This window comes from Bombina bombina, chromosome 2 (genome assembly GCF_027579735.1).
Source record: "Bombina bombina isolate aBomBom1 chromosome 2, aBomBom1.pri, whole genome shotgun sequence".
Taxonomy (NCBI): domain Eukaryota; kingdom Metazoa; phylum Chordata; class Amphibia; order Anura; family Bombinatoridae; genus Bombina; species Bombina bombina.
The window spans coordinates 1,017,411,175-1,017,436,217 of NC_069500.1; positions in this window are offsets into that span (position 1 = coordinate 1,017,411,175).

Here is a 25,043-nt window from a genome sequence, read left to right on the forward strand (position 1 = left end):
TTATGTTATGTGGGTGGTGGGTTGTAATGTTGGGGGTTGGTATTGTGTTTTGTTTACAGGCAAAAGAGCTGATTACTTTGGGGCATGCCCCGCAAAAAGCCCTTTTAAGGGCTGGTAATAGAGCTGTTAACTTTTGTAATTTAGATTAGGGTAGGGAAATTTTTTTATTTTGGGGGGCTTTGTTATTTTATTAGGGGGCTTAGAGTAGGTGTAATTAGCTTAAAATTCTTGTAATCTTTTTTTATTTTTTGTAATTTAGTGGGGGTTTTTTGTAATTTAGTTTAGTTTATTTAATTGTAGGTAATTTATTTAATTTATTTAATTATAGTGTAGTGTTAGGTTTAATTGTAACCTAGGTTAGGATTTATTTTACAGGTAATTTTGTAATTATTTTAAATAGGTAGCTATTAAATAGTAAATAACTATTTAATAGCTATTATACCTAGTTAAAATAAATACAAAGTTGCCTGTAAAATAAATATAAATCCTAAAATAGCTACAATATAATTATTTGTTATATTGTAGCTATATTATGGTGTATTTTACAAGTAAGTATTTAGTTTTAAATAGGAATACTTTAGTTAATAAGATTTAATTTATTTCGTTAGATTAAAATTATATTTAATTTAGGGGGGTGTTAGGGTTAGACTTAGCTTTAGGGGTTAATACATTTATTAGAGTAGCAGCGAGGTCCGGTCGGCAGATTAGGGGTTAATACTTGAAGTTAGGTGGCGGCGATGTAAGGGAGGGCAGATTAGGGGTTAATACTATTTATTATAGGGTTTGCGAGGCGGGAGTGTGGCAGTTTAGGGGTTAATAACTTTATTAGAGTAGCGGCGAGGTCCGGTCGGCAGATATGGGGCTAATAAGTGTAGGTAAGGTAGCGGCGATGTTGGGGGGGCAGATTAGGGGTTAATAAATATAGGTGTTGGCGATGTTAGGGGCAGCATATTAGGGGTACATAGGTATAATGTAGGTTGCGGCAGTGTCCGGAGCGGCAGATTAGGGGCTAATAAGTGTAGGTAAGGTAGCGGCGATGTTGGGGGGGGCAGATTAGGGGTTAATAAATATAATATAGGTGTCGGCGATGTTAGGGGCAGCAGATTAGGGGTACATAGGTATAATGTAGGTTGCGGCAGTGTCCGGAGCGGCAGATTAGGGGTTAATAGTATAATGCAGGTGTCAGCGATAGCAGGGGAGGCAGATTAGGGGTTAATAAGTGTAAGGTTAGGGGTTTTTAGACTCTGGGTTCATATTAGGGTGTTAGGTGCAGACTTAGAAACTGTTTCCCCATAGGAAACAATGGGGCTGTGTTAGGAGCTTAACGCTGCTTTTTTGCAGGTGTTAGGGTTTTTCTCAGCCCAAACTGCCCCATTGTTTCCTATGGGGGAATTGTGCACGAGCACGTTTTTCCAGCTAGCCGCTACCGTAAGCAACGCTGGTATTGAGAGTTGAAGTGGCGGTAAATATGCCTTTACGCTCCCTTTTTGGAGCCTAACGCAGCCCTTCAGAGAACTCTAAATACCAGCGTTGTTTAGAAGCAGCGCTAGAAAAAAAAAGACCCCCTTCGGCCGTAAAACTCTAAATCTAGGCGTATGCAAATTAAAAAATAGAAATAAGATGAAATTTTGTTTAAAACTGAATGTTCTGGCCTGTATTTAAGAAGCTGCTGGTTCACCTTCAGCTGCAGGTTAGCGAATAGTTAAGAAGCAACCGTCATCAGAGGGCTTCTTCTTAAAGGGACAGTATATTGTAAAATTGTTTTTCCCTTAATGTGTTTCCAACTACTTTTTTTTACCAACTTCAGAGTATAAAATGTATGAGAATTTGCTTTTTAAGGTTTATTTATGTATATGAAATAGCTGATTTTATATTTTGAAGCCACAACCTAATAAATGGGTGCGTTGAGCTTGTAAATATAATCAGATCTCATTAATTGATCACAGTGTGTACATATACATGCTTCTTTATCTTATATCTGTCTGTAAACCAAAGATTAATACTTGGAGAGAACAATGGAAAATTAACATTTTATTACCTACTAGTCCTAAAGCCCGTTTACACAAGACATTTTTTGCAGTACAGCAATCTCACCCCTTGCACTCTCTATCCTCCTCCCTTTCTTTTACTTTCTCTCTTTCTTTTGCTCTCTCTCCCCCTCTCTTTTGTGCTCTCTCCCCCCTCTCTTTTGCACTCTCTCTCCACCACTCTTTTTGCTTTCTCTCCCCCCTCTCTTTTGCTCTTTCTCCCCCTCTCTTTTGCGCTCTATCTCCTCCCTTCCTTTTGCGCTCTCCCCCCCTTTCTTTTGCGCTCTCTCTCCCCCTCTCTTTTGTGCTCTCTCTCCCCCCTCTCTTTTGCGCTCTCTCTTCTTCTCTGTTTTGTGCTTTCTCCCCCCCCCCCCCTGTTTTGCGCTCTCTCTCTGCCCCCTCTCTTTTGCTCTCTCTCTCTCCCCTCTCTTTTGCTCTCTCTCTCCCCCCTCTCTTTTGCTCTCTCTCTCCCCCCTCTCTTTTGCTCTCTTTCTCTCCCCCCCTCTCTCTCTCTCTCTCCCCCCCCTCTCACTCTCTTTCCACCCTCTCTTTTGCTCTCTCTCCCCCCTCTCTTTTGCTCTTTCTCTCTCCCCCTCTCTTTTGCTCTCTCTCTATCTCCCCCTCTCTCCTCCTCTCTCTCTCTCCCCCTCTTTTTTGCGCTCTCTCCCCCTCTCTTTTGCTCACTCTCCCCCCCTCTCTTTTGCACTCTCTCTCTCCCCCTCTTTTTCTTTCTCTCTATCTCCCTTTCTTTTGCTCTCTCTCCCCTCCCTCTCCATTGCTCTCTCTCTCCCCCCTCTCTTTTGCTCTCTCTCCCCCTCTCTTTTTCTTTCTCCCCCTCTCTTTTGCTCTCTCTCCCCCTCTCTCTTTTGCTCTCTCTATTTCCCTCCTCTATTTTTCTCTCTCCCCCTCTCTTTTGCTCTCTCTCTCCCCCTCTCTTTTGCTCTCTCTTCCCTCTCTTTTACTCTCTCTTCCCTCTCTTTTGCTCTCTCTTCCCTCTCTTTTTCTTTCTCCCCCTCTCTTTTGCTCTCTCTCCCCCTCTCTCTTTTGCTCTCTCTATTTCCCTCCTCTATTTTTCTCTCTCCCCCTCTCTTTTGCTCTCTCTTCCCTCTCTTTTACTCTCTCTTCCCTCTCTTTTGCTCTCTCTTCCCTCTCTTTTGCTCTTTCCCCTCTCTTTTGCTCTCTCTCCTCTCTCTTTTGCTCTTTCCCCTCTATTTTGCTCTTTCCCCTCTCTTTTGCTCTCTCTCCCCTCTCTTTTACTCTTTCCCATCTCTTTTGCTCTCTCCCCCTCTCTTTCTCTCTCTCTCTCCCCTCTCTTTTGATCTGTCTCTCTTACACTTGTGCGGCCGTGCCCACCCTGGTCACGCCTGGCCTGCCATATCACGCCCGGCCACGCCCACTCTCATCCGGCCATGCCCACTCCTGCCAACCGTTGACACACCATGGACAGAAGATCAAGTAGACTCTAAGGCCAGGTGTGTTTGTCCTCGCGCTGTCTCTACTGCGCATGGCAGCTTCAAACAAACACACTTGGCCTTTTATATTATAGGATATCTCCACTGGGAGTGTAATTTCTTCTGCTGGCTGTGTTTACACAGCTTATCTATAGCTTGGACCTAAGGCCAGAAACTTTCAGAATAGGTGGGAATACCACCAGCTAAATTAACTATTTCAAATGCCAATATTAGGGTAAATGAAATACTTGTAAACAGTTTAATACTCTCCAACAGGTAAAGTGTATCATTGGGAACAAATTGGAGGGGAGCATTTTTTTTAGTAAATTGTCCCTTTAACCTACTATGCCACCTCTTAAGTGGCATATCTCAATCCTCCCAATCTTCTCCAACCAGAGTGATTGACAGCCTCTATTTGAGCGAGCATTCTGTGGCTTTGCACAAGAAGCAGGTAGTGCAATAATAGATGTAGGCGGCATATCGCTGCTCATTAGCTGCAATGCCAGACAAACAGGAGCGGAGATGTCGGTGGATCTGAATCATAAAAGTTTTGTTTTTACTTTATTGTTCCTTTAAAGAAAAACATTTGAAATATACATGATTTATTTTTCTTGCTTTTGCTGTAAATACTTTGCTTTTGTGTATATAAAATGTGCTTCTCCAATATTCCCTAGAAATGTCAAAAAGCAAATTGGTTAACTAATTTTTCTTCAAAATGTTGCAAAAATAGACAGTAGTTGCATGGAGCTGTGGATAAACTCTTTTACAGCTAGTCCTAACTGGCTGCAATAATTGAAGAAAAAAATAAATATATATATGCTCACCAGGGTTTTCAAGTAGTTTAGTAAAGCATTAATAGTGCAAGTTTTAAATGGTTTTAAAACATTTATTTTGTATATAGGCCTTTTGCAATTCAGTACTTAAAACAACTATAAAAATGAACTTTAGAAATAATTATGTTTCCTGTGATTTTTCTTTTAGAAATGCAAATGAGAGATTAAAACAGACAGGAAAAAGAGGATAAATTATATCATAAATATGTAATATGTATATATATATATATATATATATATATATATATATATATATATATATATATATATATATATATATATATATAATATCTAACTGCATTATTTCGATGCTGTCCCTCTGCCATTGAGAAAGTGCACATGGTATAATATTAATTGTACTTCACAAAGGTTTTGTAACGATTAATTTATATTTTGTTTTATATTGTGCAGCTAAATGTTCCCAATTGAACTTTGTGTTCCTGTATTGCAGGAAGCAATTGCTTTTTACTTAAAATGTGTCAAAGGTGATAATGTATACATAGTCCCTTGCCTTTTAGAGACAGTACACATTACTATATATGTCCTCTGTTATTTATCAAAAATCAAAGAGCCTGGTTCTGCATACACATCCTGCCTTTATACATTGATTATATTGTATGCCTGAGCCATCTGAACATTAGTCTACTTTGTTCTTGTAAAATAAAGACAGGTGGTGTGGATTTGCCATGGTAGGCTTAAACCTTTAGATCTCCAGGGTTTAACATCAACACAGTCTGTACATGTATTTAAACTTACCTTGTCAGTGAGGAAGGCACAATTAACATGACAGAGTTGCACACTAAACATTTTTTTAAGCACATAACTAAATGATTTATCTGAAGACCAAGATATTCCTTTAAGAGTAGCAGCTGGAATAATTTATATATACAATATAATGTATCCACTGGTATAAAACAACCAGGTATGATTGATGCATTTGTCAAACTATATGCAGTAACATGTAAATTATGTAGAAGACTTGACCTGGTAAACTTAACATGCTGATATATATTTAAAATGTTCATTTAAAATTTAACATCTACAGTATTTAGGTCTTATTACTGAATATGGGCTAGATTACAAGTGGCACGCGCAATATAAAGGTTTTTTGTGCATTTTTTGTGCGCAACAGTGATAGCGCACGTTAATTATGAGTAGAAAGTAAGCGCATTTTCTCGAGTACAATCGATTTTAACGCATGTCTGGTGTGCGCTACAGAGCTCACATAAAGGGTAGAGAAAGAAAATATATATATATATATATCCTTTATAATAAAAGGTCAGGTATGTTTGTCCGAAGCTGTCATGCACAGTAGAGACTGCGCAAGGACAAACATACCTGGCCGTTAAAACTGTAACTGAGGATCAGACAGCAGAGAGGGTGGATGGGAGCAGGTTTGGCAGGGCGCTGGGCAGGACCGGCCGTGCCGCAGGCCTGACCGGGTGTGGTCGGACGGGAGCGCAGGCGTTTGGGAATGCTGCACTGCAGAAAATGGCCCATGTACACTGGCTTTGGGACGAGTATATATATATTGTGTATATATTGTGTACTTGTATTTAAGTATTTATGTGTTTTACTGTATATGTACTGTACATATTTAACATTCCGATATTCTTCACTTACAGGATAATATACTTTTTATTGTAAATATCTATTTATACCTATACCTAGATATATATAACTATAGATATTAGGTATAGATATGTATTTTACATTATTTTCTATGTGAAGAACAAAGGAATGTAAAATATGCATTACTTGCATCGGGGTTCACAATTTTGGACTACATTGGTTGGGTTAGCACACATGAAGATTTTTTTTATCTTCAATGCACATTATTGAATATTAAATGTAAACTATTAAAACATATGAATAAAAAATATTTAAAATTATTATACATACTGTAAAATGTTCTAAATAATCCAAAGAATATAGCTATATTTTTGCAGTAGTGAAGGGAATAATCAGTTAGCTTGTAAGGTTAATAATTGCTCTAGTGTAGGGATTACCCTCCAACCTGGCATCTCCCACCCCTGATCACTCCCACCCCCCAAACAGCTCTATAACCCTCTCCCCTCCCACTGTTATCCTCCATATTTGCTACTGGCAGCCAGTAACTATTTATGATATCTAGTTTTATTTTCTGCTATTATCCCTTTTATTTATTTTTCTGTAGTGTAGGAAACCCCTCCAAGATCATCTTTCTTTTTAGCATAGGGTCCCCCCTCCAGCCAATATTGTATCATAGTGTAGGGCCCCATCCCTCCCTCTCCATTTATACCTTTTCTGTAGTGTAGGGAACCTCGCTCCTCCCTCCCCCCCACTCCTCACTTGACTGCCCATTTGCCCCCTTCCTTCCCTCCCAATGCTTCCACTTAGCATCAATGAATAATTGTTACAGAGAGTGACAAAGACACTGACAACAAGTGAGATTATCAGTCGGCGTTCTCATTCAGAGCTTTTCAACTATGGAATAACCTCAAGGAAACCACCAAATCCTCCAGCAACCTGAGATCTTTGATAAGAAAAATCTCTCTATCTTTACAAACAAATCAATCTTATAAAGACTGGAAATTATAAAAATACCTACCTTGTATATGAAATTATAAAAATACCTACCTTGTATCTATTTGTATAATATGGAATGTATTGCTGGCATATCCCAGGAGACATATCTTAATATTTTTTTCCTGGTAAAACATTTTATAAATATTGATATATATCAGAACTAGCAGAATTTCTAAATGTAAAAAAAAAAGACAACAATGCTACCATGATGCCCAAATAAAAAAGTCATTTGAAGAGAGCTCCTCATGCATATGATTTAAAACTTTAAAAATGTAATAGTATTTTGTGCATCAAGGAATAAATGTATAAAAAAAAAATCTATGGCCTCAAACTCTAGTCAATTGTTATTGCAAATATTTTTACAAACCTGAGACGTTTTATTTGGGTAGTTAGGACATCTTTACACTGTCCAGAACTTCTTAAAGTTACATTCCAGGCTTCAGGCTAATCATATTAAGTGTTAAAAGTTTTAAAACCTAAAATAATCATACTCATCTTTGCATGACTGATGTATATAAATTACATTTTGGCATCATGGGTAAGCACGCAAGGACTCTTTGTACTGTAGGAAACTATCATAAAAAATGCATTATCAATACTATTTCATTTTTTCCACGTGAAGTCAGAAATAGAAAAGTGAAGCTTCAAGATTTAAACACTTTGAAATGTCTATTTTTATAAAATTTCATCAATAAACGTAATGTCTTCCAAGTCTATTATTCCATTACATATGCAATTGCTATAAAAGTACAATAGGAAACAAATTGAGAGAATATGATGAATAATTTGTTATGCTTTAAGCAGATAAAGAAAACAGTAAATTTATTCCAGATTTCTGGAATTTATTCCAGAATTTTGAAAGCAAGGAATTTATTTATTGTCTTCCAATACATTTTTCCATCTAATGTTTCTTTGAAAGGAGTAGAATGAATTGCTTATTTTACATGCTTCATCCAAATAACATATATTATTTTTTAAGGTTATTTTACAATTCATAGATATTAGAAAGAAAGGGAATGAAATGTCAAACAAAATTGTATGATTCAGAAAGAGCAATTCATTTTCAACAACTTTCCAATTTACTTCCATGATCTAATTTGCTCAATTCGCTTGGTATACTTTATTGAAAAACATATCTTGGTAGGCTCAGGAGCAGAAATGCACTACTGGGAGTTAGCTGCTGATTGGTGGGTATACATATATGCCTCTTGTCATTGGCTTACTATATGGGATCAGCTAGCTCCCAGCAGTGCAAAGGATAGCAAGAGAATTAAGTAAATTTAGTTATTGAAGTAAAATGGAAAGTTGTTAAAAATTGTATGCTCCATCTGAATCATGAAATCATTTATTTTTTTTTGCTTATTTACTACCATGCTACAAAATGTGTATGTGTATGTGTATATATATATATATATATATATATATATATATATATATATATATATATATTTATATATAATGAGCGTATGAGTGGTCTACATTTTTTGTTAAGAGCTAATTGTTTAAAATAAGTACATTTGAGTTGAGTTGAGTTGATTCATTGTTAGAACACTGGTCTATGTCTCCTTGGTCGAAAACTAAGGGCTAAGTCTCATGAAATACATTATAATTGAGTTACTACACAAAAACTATTCATATTTTTTGTGCAATTACTCAATTTCTACCTTCAGTATCATGTATTAAAAGTGGCAATATGGCTCTAATTCAATTTCATCACAATTAATGACTGCTCTAAAATGGTATAGATTTTTACAAGCTAACTGATTATTCCCTTTCAGTATAATTAATTCGGAGTAATCATCCTATTTACGTTTTAGTGCAAGACATATCATATAATTTAAATCCCTAGTTCATTATTAATAATTAATAAGAATAAGAATTAGAATAAATAACACACTTATATATATATATATATATATATATATCTTTTCATGTGACAACACTGAAGAAATGACAATTTGCTACAATTTAAAGTAGTGCGTGTACAGCCTGTATAACAGTGTAAATTTGCTGCACCCTCAAAATAACTCAACACACAGCCATTAATGTCTAAACCATTGGCAACAAAAGTGAATACACCCCTAAGTTGGAATGTCCAAATTGGGCCCAAAGTTTCAATATTTTGTGTGGCCACCATTATTTTCCAGCACTGCCTTAACCCTCTTGGGCATGGAGTTCACTAGAGCTTCACAGGTTACCACAGGTTATGACGGCATCACAGGGCTGGTGGATGTTAGAGACCTTGCGCTCCCCCACCTTCCGTTTGAGGATGTCCCACAGATGCTCAATAGGGTTTAGGTCTTGAGACATGATTGGCCAGTCCAACAACTTTACCCTCAGCTTCTTTAGCAAGCCAATGTTCGTCTTGGAGGTGTGTTTCGGGTCATTATCATGATGGAATACTACCCTGCCTCCCAGTCTCCGAAGGGAGAGGATCATGCTCTGCTTCAGTATGTCACAGTACATGTTGGAATTCATGGTTCCCTCAATAAACTGTAGCTCCCCAGTGCTGGCAGCACTCATGCAGGCCCAGACCATGACACTCCCACCACCATGCTTGACTGTAGGCAAGACACACTTGGCTTTGTACTCCTCACCTGGTTGCCGCCACACACCCTTGACACCATCTGAACCAAATACGTTTATCTTGGTCTTAGGGGACCACAGGACATGGTTCCAGTAATCCATGTCCTTAGTCTGATTGTCTTCAGCAAAATGTTTGCAGACTTTCTTGTGCATCATCTTTAGAAGATGCTTCCTTCTGGGACGACAGCCATGCAGACCAATTTGATGCTGTGTGCAGCATATGGTCTGAGCACTGACATGCTAACCCCCCACCCCTTCAACCTCTACAGCAATGCTGGCAGCACTCATACATCTATTTCCCAAAGATAACCTCTGGATATGACGCTGAGCACGTGCACTCAACTTTTTTAGTCGATCATGGCGAGGCCTGTTCTGAGTGGAACCTGTCCTGTGAAACCGCTGTATGGTCTTGCCCACTGTGCTGCAGCTCAGATTCAGGGTCTTGCCAATCTTTTTATAGTGTAGGCCATCTTTATGTAGAGCAGCAATTCTTTTTTTCAGATCCTCAGAGAGTTATTTGCCATGATGTGCCATGTTGAATTTCCAGTGACCAGTATGAGAGAGTGTGAGAGCGATAACATCAAATTTAACACACCTGCTCCTCATTTACACCTGAGACCTTGTAACACTGATTCAAATGACACAAGGAAGGGAAAATGGCGAATTGGGCCCAATTTGGACATTTCCACTTAGGGGTGTACTTACTTTTGTTGCCAACGGTTTAGATATTAATGGCTGTGTGTTGAGTTGTTTTGAGGGGACAGCAAATTTAAACTGTTATACAGGCTGTACACTCACTACTTTACATTGTAGCAAAGTGTCATTTCTTCAGTGTTGTCACGTAATAAAATATTTACAAAAATGTGAGGGGTGTACTCACTTATGTGAGATACTGTATATATATATATATATAGACCACATCGATTATGAATCACATAAAAGGTGAGCTATAGTAGTACACTGTACCTCTGAGGAAGAAGGGGATTTTATTTACATACAGCCCTTCGAAACGCGTAAGGTCCGGTATTCTACGGCACTGAACTTGCCTGGTAACATTTTATGGACTCAATCGAACTATGGACTATAAATTAAACTATCTATATGAACTGAACCTTTATATACATAAGGCGGTCCTCCTTTTTGGATAACATTGGATGTGTACCGTGTATATATTTTATTTTGCTTGCTTGATACCTCATACATTGAGGGTTTTACATGTGAGTGGCATTCCACTAGTTTTTAGATGTTTGATTCAAACAAAGTATACAGTGTTGCACTATGAATCTCTTTTTGGTTCTTTTCTCTGTATATATATGACCGGGAGTTTTCATTTGAACCTGCACACAAGCTGTGAAGCAAGATTGACAACCAGGTGCTAATACAGAGTTCTTTACAACTGACATCAGGGGGAGATACAGCTCCGGTGATCCAGTTTCCATACTCCAGGAGGTGCCATTTTTTCGCTGACACGAATCATCCTTACCTCATATGATTGAGGGTTTTTGAAGTAAGTGCACATCTGAGTGGGGGATATATAGGAGAAGATCCCACACCTGTCTACATCATCTTATATATTATATTTTATATGAACTTTTCGTCTGTTACAATACATATGAGTTGAGGATTTTAATTGTTTAAATACATAAATTCCAAGTCATGCATATATAATTCAGGGTTGATTCTAACAATATTATTATCACTACCTGCACAATTTGCCAAATTATTCTTATATTTGCATCCAGGCCACTTTTTTGTATTCATCCTTGAAAATAAACCTGAGGGACTAATTTGTGTTCTTATTATCTGGACTGGCAGCTATATACAAGTATTATTATACTACTTTTTCAGAGAGATATCTGTAATTTAAAGGTAGTTTGTGGTTGACTTTTATTTTGAGATAGCGCTGGTAAGTCTTTCAGTTGATATTTTTCTCTGATTGACTGTGAATACTCCTTTCTGTTACCATATATATATATATATATATATATATATATATATATATATATATATATATATATATATATATACATTATAAATTATAGCCCTTTTCCGGTCAGATACCATGGCAAATATTTAATACCTTTTAACCCTTATAAAAAATTGTTTATTTATATGACTTTTTATCAGAATATATATATATGAAATAATAATAACATTTATTTTAATGTATGAATGTTGTGTGCTTGGTGCACCTTTTATTTTTCAGTCATGCTAATCCATTGAGTGCGACAATTTGTTTGAGTTTGAGCACAACATTTAATTTTCAACTTGTAATGTGTTCACTAGTTAACGTGGTTGCGATATTGCTTATCGTGATCCATGCTAACTTTAGCTCACCACTTGTAATCTAGTCCTATATAGGGAATTTTGAGTTTAATGCTCCTTAGAGAACCCCTTGTTAAAGGCAAGGGGTATATCATTTGGCAGACAAAACAAATATCAACATTTTTTTGGCTTTACACATTCTGAAAAGTCAAACTGGCAGAATATTTCAGATGCTTGTTCTCAATTTATTTATTATTATTATATTTTATTTATAAAGCGCCAACATATTTTGCAGCGCTGTCCATGGGTTCAATTGTTATAAGTAAAACAAAGATAAAATACTTGTAATTTGACTAACAATTACAGGAGGAATTTAGGGCCCTTTTCCTATGGCAATAATCTAGAAGGGTATGAGGGTGAGAAACATGATGTGAGAACTGCAAGTAGGAGAATGATGTTAAAACAGAGTTGAGAGTAATTATAAGGTAGGTGAAATTAATTTTTCACTGGGTTGGGTGGTAGGCTTCCCTGAATTTTTTTTTCTTAAGGGAGCATTTAAAAGAAGGAACATAAATGGAAAGTCTGACAGCACGAGGTAGTGTGTTCCAGTGGCTTGGTGCTGCACGAGAAAAGTCCTGCAGTCTAGCATGGGAAGAGTCGATGATAGAAGATGCAAGGAGAAGGTCATTGTTGAATCTTAAGGGGTGGGATGGAGTATATTTGTTTATTAGTGAGGACTAGTAGTGGGTAGTGGTGTTGGTAAGGGCTTTGTAGGTCATGGTGCACATTTTAAATTTAATTCTGCTGTAAATGGGGAACCAGTGAAGAGGCTCACAGAGTGGTACAGTAGATACAGGACATCGGGAAAGGTGGATTAGTCTGGCAGAAGCATTTAGGATGGATTGAAGGAAGGATAGAGGAAGGCCAGTTAGCAGGTTATTGCAGTAGTCAAGTTGGGAAATTATGTTAGGAGATTAGATGTTTAGCAGTGTCAGCGGTCAGAAAATGAGAGAAACATTGGATGTGAGGGATAAAGGACAGATTAGAGTCAATTGTAACTCAGAGGCAGCAGACTTGGGGTGATGGCAAGATAGTAATGCTATTGGTAGTGATGTCAGAAATCTGAGTAAAGCTAGAGGGGGATTAGAAGGAGCTCAGTCTTGGACATGTTAATCTTTAGATGGTGAGAGGCCATCCAGGAGGAAATACCAAATAGGCAATCACTGATGTGTGAAAGGACAGAAGGAGAGAGCAGTAGTGGAGAGATAGATCTGAGAGTCATCAACATAGAGGTGATATTCAAAGTCATAGCTGCTGATACATTTACCCGGTGAAGAAGTATAAATGGAGAAAAGTAGAGGACCCAGGACAGAGCCTTAAGGTACTCCAAAGATGAGTAAGATTATTTTCTTTCTTGACAGTGTAAAGATGTCCTAACTACCCAAATAAAAAGTTTCAGGTTTGTAAAAATATTTGCAATAACAGTTGATTAGAGTTTGAAGGCCATAGAATTTTTTTTATACATTTATACATTGATGTACAAAATACTATTACAATTTTTATGGTTTAAATCATATGCCATGAGGAGCAAACCTCAAGTGATTTTGTGATGTGGGCATCATGGTAGCATTGTTGTCCTTTTTTAACTTTACATTTAGCAATTCTTCTTGTTCTGATATATATATTTCAATGTTTATATTTATTTATTTATAAAATGCTCTACAGGAAAAAATACATTAAGATCTCTCTCATTTAAAAATATGTCCTGGGATATGCCAGCAATACATTACATATTGTATAGTTAAAAAAAAATTACATAGCTACATTAGAAGGAGCTCAATTTTGGACATGTTAACCTTTAGATGGTCAGAAGCCATCCATGAAGAAATGCCCGATAGGCAGTCACTGATGTGAGAAAGGACAGAGGAAGAGAGCAGGGTTGGAGAGATAGATCTAAGAGTCATCAACATAGAGGTGATATTGAGAGGTCAAGTAAGATAAGTATGAAGTAGTGGCCGTTACTCTTCGCAGAATGAATATAGATATTAACTTTGGTGGGGGCAGTTTCAGTTGAGTGCTTGGGACAAAAGCCAGATTGCCGTGGATCAAGCAATGAGTTGGAAGACAGAAAGTGGGTTAGGCAGTAATAAACTAGTTTTTCCAGGAGTTTTGATGTTAGTGGAAGCAGTGATATAGGGCGGTAGTTTGCCGGTGAATGAGAGTCCAGGGAGGGTTTTTTAAGTATGGGAGTGACCTTTGCATGTTTGAAAGAAGATGGAAATTAACTTTTCGAATAGGATAGGTTGAAGATGAGAGTAAGGGCTGGAGTGAGGTTGGAAGACAGAAAAGGTATAAGAGGTGAAGGGATAGGGTTGAGCGGGCAGGTAGTGAGGCATAAGGAAGACAGTAAGGAACAAACTTTATTCTCGGTATAGATATATATTTTAACCTAAAATTATCAGATATACAGTATACAGAAATATTTATTCAAGAATAAGTAGAACATATTCTTCTATGTGAAGAGCATTGGAAAGTGAATAAGGTTTTTTTTCCACTTTTCTCTTTCCATTGAAATCTATGGGGGGATACGTTAACGTATTTGTGATATTCAAAGTTTGACGGGTAGGCTTTCATGCAAAATCTTTTTTACTTTCAACATGTAATAAACAAGCTACCCGATGAATGAAAAAAGCAAATTTAACACGCGAGTGGGAATGATAAATTACGCTCAACTCGTAATCTAGCCCTATATGGGGCACTTAAAGTGAAGGTAAACTTTGGTGAATGAAAGCCCGTTTTTTAAAAATACTATTATAAACAGGGGCTTCAATACCGGCCTCTTCAAAGTTGCCTCCCTTTCTCCGAACGATCAGGCAATTATCCACCGCTCAAACCAGCAGACTATCAATTTATATCTGAGACTTTGTACAATCTGTTCTTTGGAAGAATCTGTATTGGGTAACTTTGGGAGTACACCAGAACTTCCACAGGAGGCTTTCCCTTATTCTTAGTAACTGTGATCTACCTCCTAGTCCCCTGGGTTCATGTTTATGGGACATTATACCTTGTACCTTTACACCCTAGTTCATAATGGTTCATGTTGGTCCTAGATAATTATACTATTTCTCTTGAGAATACCTTATTACTGTGCATTCATAGAGACATTGTACTAATCCATCCCAATTATTATAATATTTTATACTTTAAGTGAGCCTTCTTATTTGTAACTATAGCCTTTAAGTTGCTAAATCCCTAGTACCCAAATAGCTTTCTGTGCAGCCGAAACAACTTATCAACAAATATTACCACAACTAGGCTATATTTTGGTATTGGATGTTAAATCTATCAGTTACTACTCCTCACATTGACTTTATTTTCTTTTGATATTTGACATCTTGAAAGTTATATATTGGGTAAATAGCTAACACTCCAGGTAGCACACAACAGAATACTAGTTTGTACAGCTTCCCCTTGCTACAGTAGCTTAAAGTACTCCATGCGTTCTTCACTATCAGCTTACACTTACCCAGAGCAGGTTAATCATTGGCATTTCACTTAGTTACCAGTTCTTCTTATATCACGATACACACCAGCTTTAGAGTACATTGGTTAGTGCTCATCTTGATTAAACAGTTGACAATATATACGGCTATGGTCTTATAGGCACTAGAACTAGTTCCCTGAGGAACTGGTCAGTCTCAGTTTTTGTTCTCTACTCGTGTTGAAATATAAGTTGGCATAGCAATAGTTAATTAGCAAAGTTAGGAAGTTTGCTGGCCCATAACGAGTTGTTGGGTTAAGGTTCACTAGCATTCACTATCTACTATAATCACCAACCCTTGATATTTAGGTTCTATACTAGAGCAGCTCTTGCCCGCTGCTCCTTGAGCTATCTCTGTTTAATAGCTATAACCACATAAAAATATGTATTTTGTTTATTGCTATAAATTTAACACATGTAGTTTCTACATGATATACTATAACTCACCTCCTATATGTATGGTCCAAGAGCGGCCTTAATATATATTAAAAAAGGAGATTTCATATCAACATGTTCGTCACAACTGCTTTCAGGTGTATATCCCACTGTATTTGTGTGACTGGATACACAGATTCTTTAGATAAGTAAGACGTTTACTCTGCTTACCACACTTTTTAATTTCTGTTTATTCTTTTTCATGGTCTCATTGTATCTATAACTTTGTCTTCATTATGAATGAGCATATTCAATATGTTGTAACTGCTAAAAATCTCAATAAAAGATGTTAAAAATATAAAAACGTTTTATCATTTGATTTCTATGTGTTCCACTTAAAGAAAAATATCAATCACATATAAAGTCAGTGACATTTATAATACCTCTAACTTGGGTTAATTCTCTGGTTAGGATAACTAATTTTAAAATAATCTTTTAGAAGGACAACAGTTGCAAAAGTATTGGAAATATATCCTTCAGGTCTTTAGTGTTATTATATTTTGCCCCCTTTCATTTAATTTAGTTCCAAAAATTGTGGATTTTTTGAGACCCTGAAATGCACAGTGCAGATTTCTCAAAGCTTACCCTGCTACATAACAATGAACCTTATACAAACTGTATGATAATGGCTAATCTTGTTGTCTGCAGAGTCAAGCCCAGATTGTCTCTTCCAAATAAGGGAAGTGGTGGGTATAGTGTGGCGGTTGGAGATAATTGCAGCAAACAATGTTAATTTGTTTTAGAAACCCCTTTGTCTTGGCTGATGTATTATTCTATAGCAATAGAAGAGCTAACCTAGCCAGGAAGTGACTGGTAACCAAGAAAAATATTAATTAGAGAAGATATCTATTAGATAAATGTGATATTTATCTAATAGGTTCATGCACTAAATATATAACATCAAATAAGAAATGTTTGACATTAAGAACAAATGGATAAAAACTGTACAAGTTTTGATTTACTGAAAATTGCAGGAATTTTCTGCCTGAGATGTACCCCTTAAGGGCCAGATTATGAGTGGAGCACTAACAATTAAGTGCAAGCTGGGACAGGAGTTCCGGAGGAAAGGAGGTGGAGCTATGAGTGGCACGAACTATAGAGGGAATGCTATGGCGTCTGGTCGGAAGACCACAAATTTTCTACACATTGCCCTATTGGAGACATCAAACAGAAGCATGGTTACTCGGTAGCCAGCCTGAATGCACCACAAGAGCCCACCCGCTGAAATTCCCTAGGTACTTGAGGAGGCACTGGGAGCCTGAGGGAGAGAGGCAGGACAGCTAGCACTACCGTACGCTCCAGAACTCACTAAGGGGAGAAGAGGGGGATCCTTACCCCAGGATCAAGATAACCGGTCTCTTGCCAAAGCACAGCTTAACAGCAAAAGTGGATCTGGAAAATCTGGACTAAAATTGCTTAGCTCAAATGGATGACTAGAAGTCTATTTTTTACTGTGCCATTAAAATAGCTAGTCAATCTAATGGTGGCAAATTGGAGCACTGTGGCAGACTAAGGGCATGACTTAGGATAACTCAGTATTAAATAGGGGATCGCTTGGTGTAGCAGTTAAATATAAGCCATCCGGTTGTTATACTGCTATTATGATTTCTCTGCATAAAGAGTGACGCCATCCTTGTAGTAAAGAGTAAAAACAGCCGGTGTACAGCCTAAGGGTACTAAGTATTAAAAGGCTGACACAGTGAAGGCCTATGGGCTAAAGTAAGAAGACCATTATTTTGGATTACAAAAAGAAAGACCCCATTGGTGTCAGATATACATATAAGTCTTGATTGAAGAGGGGCAGTAATTAATATAGGAGGCTAGCTATTAAAACACCTTGAACTTGAGATAGCTTAGCTCCTGTATTTACCGACTTGGATCTCAGATTGTCTACATAACATACACTTGGCAATCTGGTTTATTGCCATATCTTCAAAATCTGGTGAAGAAAAACCCAGTATTAATCTGGAAATTATATGGAGTAGCAGCTAAGTAGAAGGAAATCTTGCTCATATAACTGCATTGCTATAAATAATTAACAGATTAAAAGATTGACTTTATACAGGATTATAGTTTAATTATCAGTGACATAACCCTTTCATACACTCAAATGCTGATTGAAGAGGAAAACCTGGAAAAAGAAAGCTTGATACATAGTGAAGAACCTGGGTTAAAGCAAAAGAATCTTAAGGGAATACAAAATGAATAGACCACAATAGTGTCAGATAGAAATCTTTACAAGAGCTGACTGAAGAGGGGCAGTGACTGACAGTGGACACTAGTTTTGATATTCTGCTGTTTTAGTTTTTGTAAATGTTAAACTAGTTAGTTAAACTAAGAAGGTAGATAATTATTCAGAAATGAAAGAGGGGGTGCAGGGAAAGGGAAGGGAATATAAAGATATCTAGTTATAGTTAAGATTATTGCTAGTTATAGTTAAGATTAATGTTGTTTTGAGAAATTGTCTTATAGATAATAGTGTTTCCCTTTTCTTTTTTTTCTTTTTTTTTCCTTTTCCCCCCACACTCATTCATTATATTTTTTGGAGTCTTATTTGAAAGAGAGGAATATAAAGGTATTCAGAGGCATTGACACAACACAATAGCACTTTTTAGAAGGAATAACGATAAAGTAAACACAAACACTGTTTTTGTTTGTTTTTTTCTCTCTTCTTTCACTTCTCACAGATTGATTCTTGGCATTCACACACTGACACTATTATAAGTACACACACACTATCATAAATCACTTATTTGAATGTAATTTTGTAATATCAATTTATTAAATTCCTTTAATTTTTTTTCCACTTCTCACAGGACAATAATTTTTGGCAACAACACATTGACATCAAATAAGTATACACACTCTAGCACAACCCACTTTTATATTGAACGTAACATTGCACAACTTTTTACTTTTTTTTTTATATGGATAAATGTTGTAACTTCTAACCAGAATAAAACATCGACAATGCCACCTAAAAACAAGACACAAATTTTTTTCTTTTATCTAAGGCTAATCTAGATACCACAGGGGAGAGTTTAAGTGAAGAAAAACCTATTAATATGGAAAATAATTTGATTGTAAAATATTTAATGGAAGCATTTGTACCCCAGTTTAACCACATTAAGATAGGATTAGATCAACTTACTCAAGAGGTTAAAACTTTTTCAGGAAGACTGACAGAAATGGAAAATAGGATATCAATGGTAGAAGATATTCAAAATACTCATGAGGCTCAGATAGAAAATCTCAATAACAAAGTAGAAGTGATGCAGAGTAAAATAGATGACATCGAAAATAGATCTAGAAGAAACAACTTAAGAATTATTGGTTTACCGGAGAAAACAGAAAACAGTCAGTTCAGCTTCCTAAATATTCAGGCTTGGAGGAAGGAACTCGCATCCAAATTCAAAGAGCACAGAATTGGAGAACAGAGAAGAAATAGGGAGGGATCCTTAGATTGCAGACCTGTGATAGTAAGGTTTTGAAATTTCCAGGACAAATATAAGCTCTTAAGAACATACAGAAGCTTACAGAAGGAACTATAAATTGAGGGGAAAAGAGTGCTGATCTTTCAAGGTTTCTCAATAGAAACCTCTAAAAAAAAGGAGAGAACTAGCCCCATACTGCACTAAATTAATTAAAGAGGGATTTAAAGCAACCATTATTTATCCTGCCTAATTGATAATTGATGTGAAGGAGTGATTGAAGATATTTGATAATGTGGAGGATATTAGGACCTTTAGCTCCAAACTATAGAGTCTTTGCTAGTTATGGTCAAAATGATGTTAGGTACACACCTAAAATAGATTATTAATGGAAGAGAATGGATATATAAGAAACAAAATGTTTTTTAATTGTTTTATTTTTAAGTTTGACATTTGCTCTAGATGGGGGGAAATAATATTCCACTTCCCCCACTTTAGAGGATTAAGTGCTGGGTTTTTCCCTTCCTCTCCTCACTCTATCAAACTGGTAGCTGGATAGTTACAATAAGTAATGAAGGACCTTAGAGTAATCTCATGGAATGTGGGGGGCATTACATCCCCATTCCCCAATAAAGCGAAAAACTATTTTGAGACACCTAAAAACTTTAAATACAGATCTTGCGCTTTTACAAGAAACTCCCTTAACAGAAGTAGAAGCTAAAAAACGAAAACAGGGTTAGGTTGGAAACGTGATACACACACCTTATCTAAATAGATCAAGAGGAGTGGCAATTGTATTAAATAAATCACTGGCAACTAGAATAGACAAGACAGATATAGATACTCAGGGCAGGTACATTATATTCCAAATCGAGAGTAATAAAGAGGTGTATGTACTGTGTAATATTTACGGACCTAACAAATTTGATACAGAATTTTGGGAAAATATTCAGATTAAACTTTTGGAGTATAATTATAAGAAAATAATATTGGGGGGAGACTTCAATATGACACCTGCTAAAATTGATAGAATAAGTAACGCATATTCTAAATCTACTCTTATTAAAGCTAAGAAAGAAAGTAAGATGTTCAAATCTTTTATGCATAATTTAAAAATTAAAGACATCTGGAGATTAAAAAACCCAGATGGGAGACATTTTACATGTATCTCTAAAATGCATGGATCCTCTTCGCGAATAGACCTGTTCCTTGTATCAATTTTTTTAATCAACTCAATTGAAATTAAGACTGAAATACAGGCAGTTACAATATATGATCATGCACCAATTGTACTAGTTCTAGCTACCACAAATATCGAAAAGAAAGGCCCTAATTTTCATTTTCCAAGATATATAATTCATAATGCCAAATTTGTCCATTTATTAAAAATAACCTGGTTAAATTATGAAAAGGAGAATAAGGAATACCAATCTAAACCAGGGACCCGATCCGATATGCAGCGTCGCCCGCAAAAGCTGGCGATGCCGGTTTTTGCGTGTTTTTGGTATCCTATATACAGCGCCGCACCTAAATGCGGCACGTATATTTCACCCGTCGCTCGCAATTTTTACTCCCATAGGCTAACATGGGACCACGTCGTAAGTCGGTATCCAATATCCAGCGCAAGGCCTTACGTGGCGAAAATGGAGAAATCTTACTCCATTTTCACCTCGCCATAAAATGCAGCCAGGACTTGCGCTGAGTATGGGAGCACCGTAACTCCCTAAAATGCCTGCAAACAAAAACCTAACACCTAACGCATGCGCAATGTCTATCTACCTGTCAACCGCAATCCCCCACCGCAATAACTAATAAAGTGTATTAACCCCTAAACCGCCATAGCCCACACCGCAATAAACCTATCCTAGTAGTATTAACCCCTAAACCACCATAGCCCACACCGCAATAAACCTATTCTATTATTAAACCCTAAACCGCAATAGCCCACATAGCCTATTAAATCTATTAACCCCTAATCTGCCGCCGCCAACGTCGCCGCCACTATAATAAAGTTATTAACCCCTAAACCTAAGTCTAACCCTAACACCCCCCTAACTTAATTATTATTTAAATAAATCTAAATAATATTACTATTATTAACTAAAGTATTCCTATTTAAAACTAAATACTTACCTATAAAATAAACCCTAAGATAGCTACAATATAATTAATAATTACATTGTAGCTATTTTAGGATTTATTTTTATTTTACAGGAAACTTTGTATTTATTTTAACTATTTACAATAGCTATTAAATAGTTAATAACTATTTAATAGCAACCTAGTTAAAATAATTACAAAATTACCTGTAAAATAAATCCTAACCTAAGTTACAAATACACCTAACACTACACAATCATTCAATTAATTCAATTAATTAACTACAATTAGCTAAAATTAAATACAATTAACTAAAATAAACTAAAGTGCAAAAAATAAAAAATATAAAATTACAGAAAATAAAAAAATTACAAGAAGTTTAAACTAATTACACCTAATCTAAGCCCCCTAATAAAATAAAAAAGCCCCCCAAAATAATAAAATACCCTACCCTATACTAAATAACAAATAGCCCTTAAAAGGGCCTTTTGCGGGGTATTGCCCCAAAGTAATCAGCTCTTTTAACTGTAAAAAAAAATTACAATAACCCCCCCAACATTACAACCCACCACCCACACACCCTTACTCTAAAACCCACTCAATCCCCCCTTAAAAAAACCTAACACTACCCCATTGAAGATCACCCTACCTTGAGCCGTCTTCACCCAGCCGGGCACAAGTGGTCATCCGATCCAGGCAGAAGTCTTCATCCGATGGGGCAGAAGAGGACATCCAGACCGGCAGAAGTCTTCATCCTATCCGGGCAGAAGGGGACATACGGACCGGCAGAAGTCTTCATCCAAGCGGATTCCTCTATCTTCTTCCATCCGACGAGGAGCGACTCCATCTTGAAGACATCCGGCGTGGAGCATCCTTCCAGCACGATGGACTAACGACGAATGATGGTTCCTTTAAATAAAGTCATCCAAGATGGCGCCCCTCGAATTCCGATTTGCTGATAGGATTCTATCAGCCAATCGGAATTAAGGTAGGAAAAATCCGATTGGTTGATTTAATTAGCCAATCGGATTGAGCTCACATTCTATTGGCTGATTGAAACAGCCAATAGAATGCAAGCTCAATCCTATTGGCTGATTGGATCAGCCAATAGGAATGAACTTCAATCCTATTGGCTGATTGCATCAGCCAATAGGATTTTTTCTACCTTAATTCCGATTGGCTGAATCCTATCAGTCAATTGGAATCTAAGGGACGCCGTCTTGGATGACGTCACTTAAAGGTACCTTCATTCAGTAAGAAGACTCCGGATGAAGAGGATGCTCCGCATCGGATGTCTTGAAGATGGACCCGCTCCGCGCCAGATGGATGAAGATAGAAGATGCCGTCTGGATGAAGACTTCTGCCCGTCTGGAGGACCACTTTGCCCCGCTTGGATGAAGACTTCTCCCAGCTTCGTTGAGGACTTCGGCCCGGCTTGGATGAAGACGTCTCCAGTAAGTCAATCTTCAGGGGGTTAGTGTTTTTTAAGGGTATATTGGGTGGGTTTTATTTTTAGGTTAGGGTTTGGGCGGCAAAAGAGCTAACTGCCCTTTTAAGGGCAATGCCCATCCAAATGCCCTTTTCAGGGCAATGGGGAGCTTAGGTTTTTTTAGATAGTATTTTATTTGGGGGGTTGGTTGTGTGGGTGGTGGGTTTTACTGTTGGGGGGGTTGTTTGTATTTTTTTTTTACAGGTAAAAGAGCTGATTACTTTGGGGCAATGCCCCGCAAAAGGCCCTTTTAAGGGTTATTGGTAGTTTACTTTAGGCTAGGTTTTTTTTTTTGGGAGGGGGGGGGGCTTTTTTATTTTAAAAGGGCTATTAGATTAGGTGTAATTAGTTTAAATATCTGTAATTTGTTTATTATTTTCTGTAATTTAGTGTTTGTTTGTTTTTGTACTTTAGCTAATTTAATTTAATTTAGGTAATTATATTTAATTTAGTTAATTTAGGTTTTATTTTACAGGTAAATATGTCTTTATTTTAACTAGGTAGTTATTAAATAGTTAATAACTATTTAATAACTATTGTACCTAGTTAAAATAAATACAAACTTGCCTGTAAAATAAAAATAAACCCTAAGATAGCTACAATGTAACTATTAGTTATATTGTAGCTAGCTTAGGGTTTATTTTATAGGTATTTAGTTTTAAATAGGAATAATTAATGATAGTTAATGATTGGAATATTTATTTAGATTTATTTAAATTATATTTAAGTTACTGGGTGTTAGGTTTAGGGTTAGACTTAGGTTAGGGGTTAATAACTTTAATATAGTGGCGGCGATGTTGGGGGCGGCAGATTAGGGGTTAATAAATGTAGGTAGGTGGCGGCGATGTTAGGGCCGGCAGATTAGGGATTAATAATATTTAACTAATGTTTTCAATGCGGAAGTGCGGCGGTTTAGGGGTTAATATGTTTATTATAGTGGCGGCAACGTTGGGGGCGGCAGATCAAGGGTTAAAAAGTGTAGGTAGCTTGCGACATTGGGGGTGGCAGATTAGGAGTTAATAAATATAATGTAGTGTAGATGTCTGCAATGTTGGGGTGGCAGATTAGGGGTTAATAAGTGTAAGATTAGGGGTGTTTAGACTCGGGGTTCATGTTAGGGTGTTGGGTGTAGACATAACTTTTATTTCCCCATAAGAATCAATGGGGCTGCGTTAGTGAGTTTAACTCTGCTTTTTTGCAAGTGTTAGACTTTTTTTTTCAGCCGGCTCTCCCCGTTGATTCTTATGGGGAAATTGTGCACGAGCATGTATGACCAACTCACCGCTGACTTAAGCAGCGTTGGTATTGTAGTGCGGTAATGAGCAAAATGTTGCTCTACGCTCACTTCTTGTCTTTTAACGACGGGTTTGTAAAAAAGGTAAGAGAGCGGTGAGACAAAACTGCTCGTTAGCCCGCATAGCCTCTAACGCAAAACTCCTATTCTAGTTGTGAGTGTTTAGTTTTTAATGGATTGATTTTAGGCAACATTTACTATCCCTGCAAGCGGACCAGTCCGCCTCCAATCACCACTTGCGATGGTGCATCACTTAGCAAAATTTAACAATGCACAAGAAGAGTTTTGTGCAATGCCACCCCTGCACTGGAGCAGCCAATTGCACTAAAGCAGGGAACGTCAATCACTCCAAACGAGCAAGTGTTGGGGTTATTGACCTTGCCACCTCTAATCAGTGTCTTATAATTAATTACAATATTTATTATTCATCATTTTAAAAGGATTTTACATTTTATTTATTTTTTTACACAACATTTGCGCAGTGTCCATTACTTCCTTTCACAGCCCTCTAAGGAGGAGGAGGCCTCTGCAGGAAGGTTTAACTAATCCTGATGTCATAAAACTTATGAAATGACATGAGCTAGTTTCTATAAAATGAATAGACTATTTAACAGGGGAGTCAAATTTGCACATGCCCAGATCAGTTAGAAGGTAACCTAAGTTTCAAACATGTCAGCTCCCTTATCACAGGGCAGGGCTACACTGAGAATTTCTAAGTGCTCTTTATGCAAGAAAACAAGTATGTTGTTTGCATTTTGTTTTTTAGGTTCAGCACCCTGGATAGTGCTTGCTTATTGGTGGCTACATTTAGCCACCAATAAGCAAGCATAACCCAGGTTCTGAACCAAAAATGGGCCGGCTCCTAAGCTTTACAATCCAGCTTTTTAAATAAATATAGCAAAAGTTGATAATAGGAGTAAATTAGAAAGTTGCTTAAAATCACATGCTCTATCTGAATCATTAAATAAAAAAATGGGTTTAGTGTCCCTTTAAGGAATATAAAAACTAACTTTGTGGGAAATT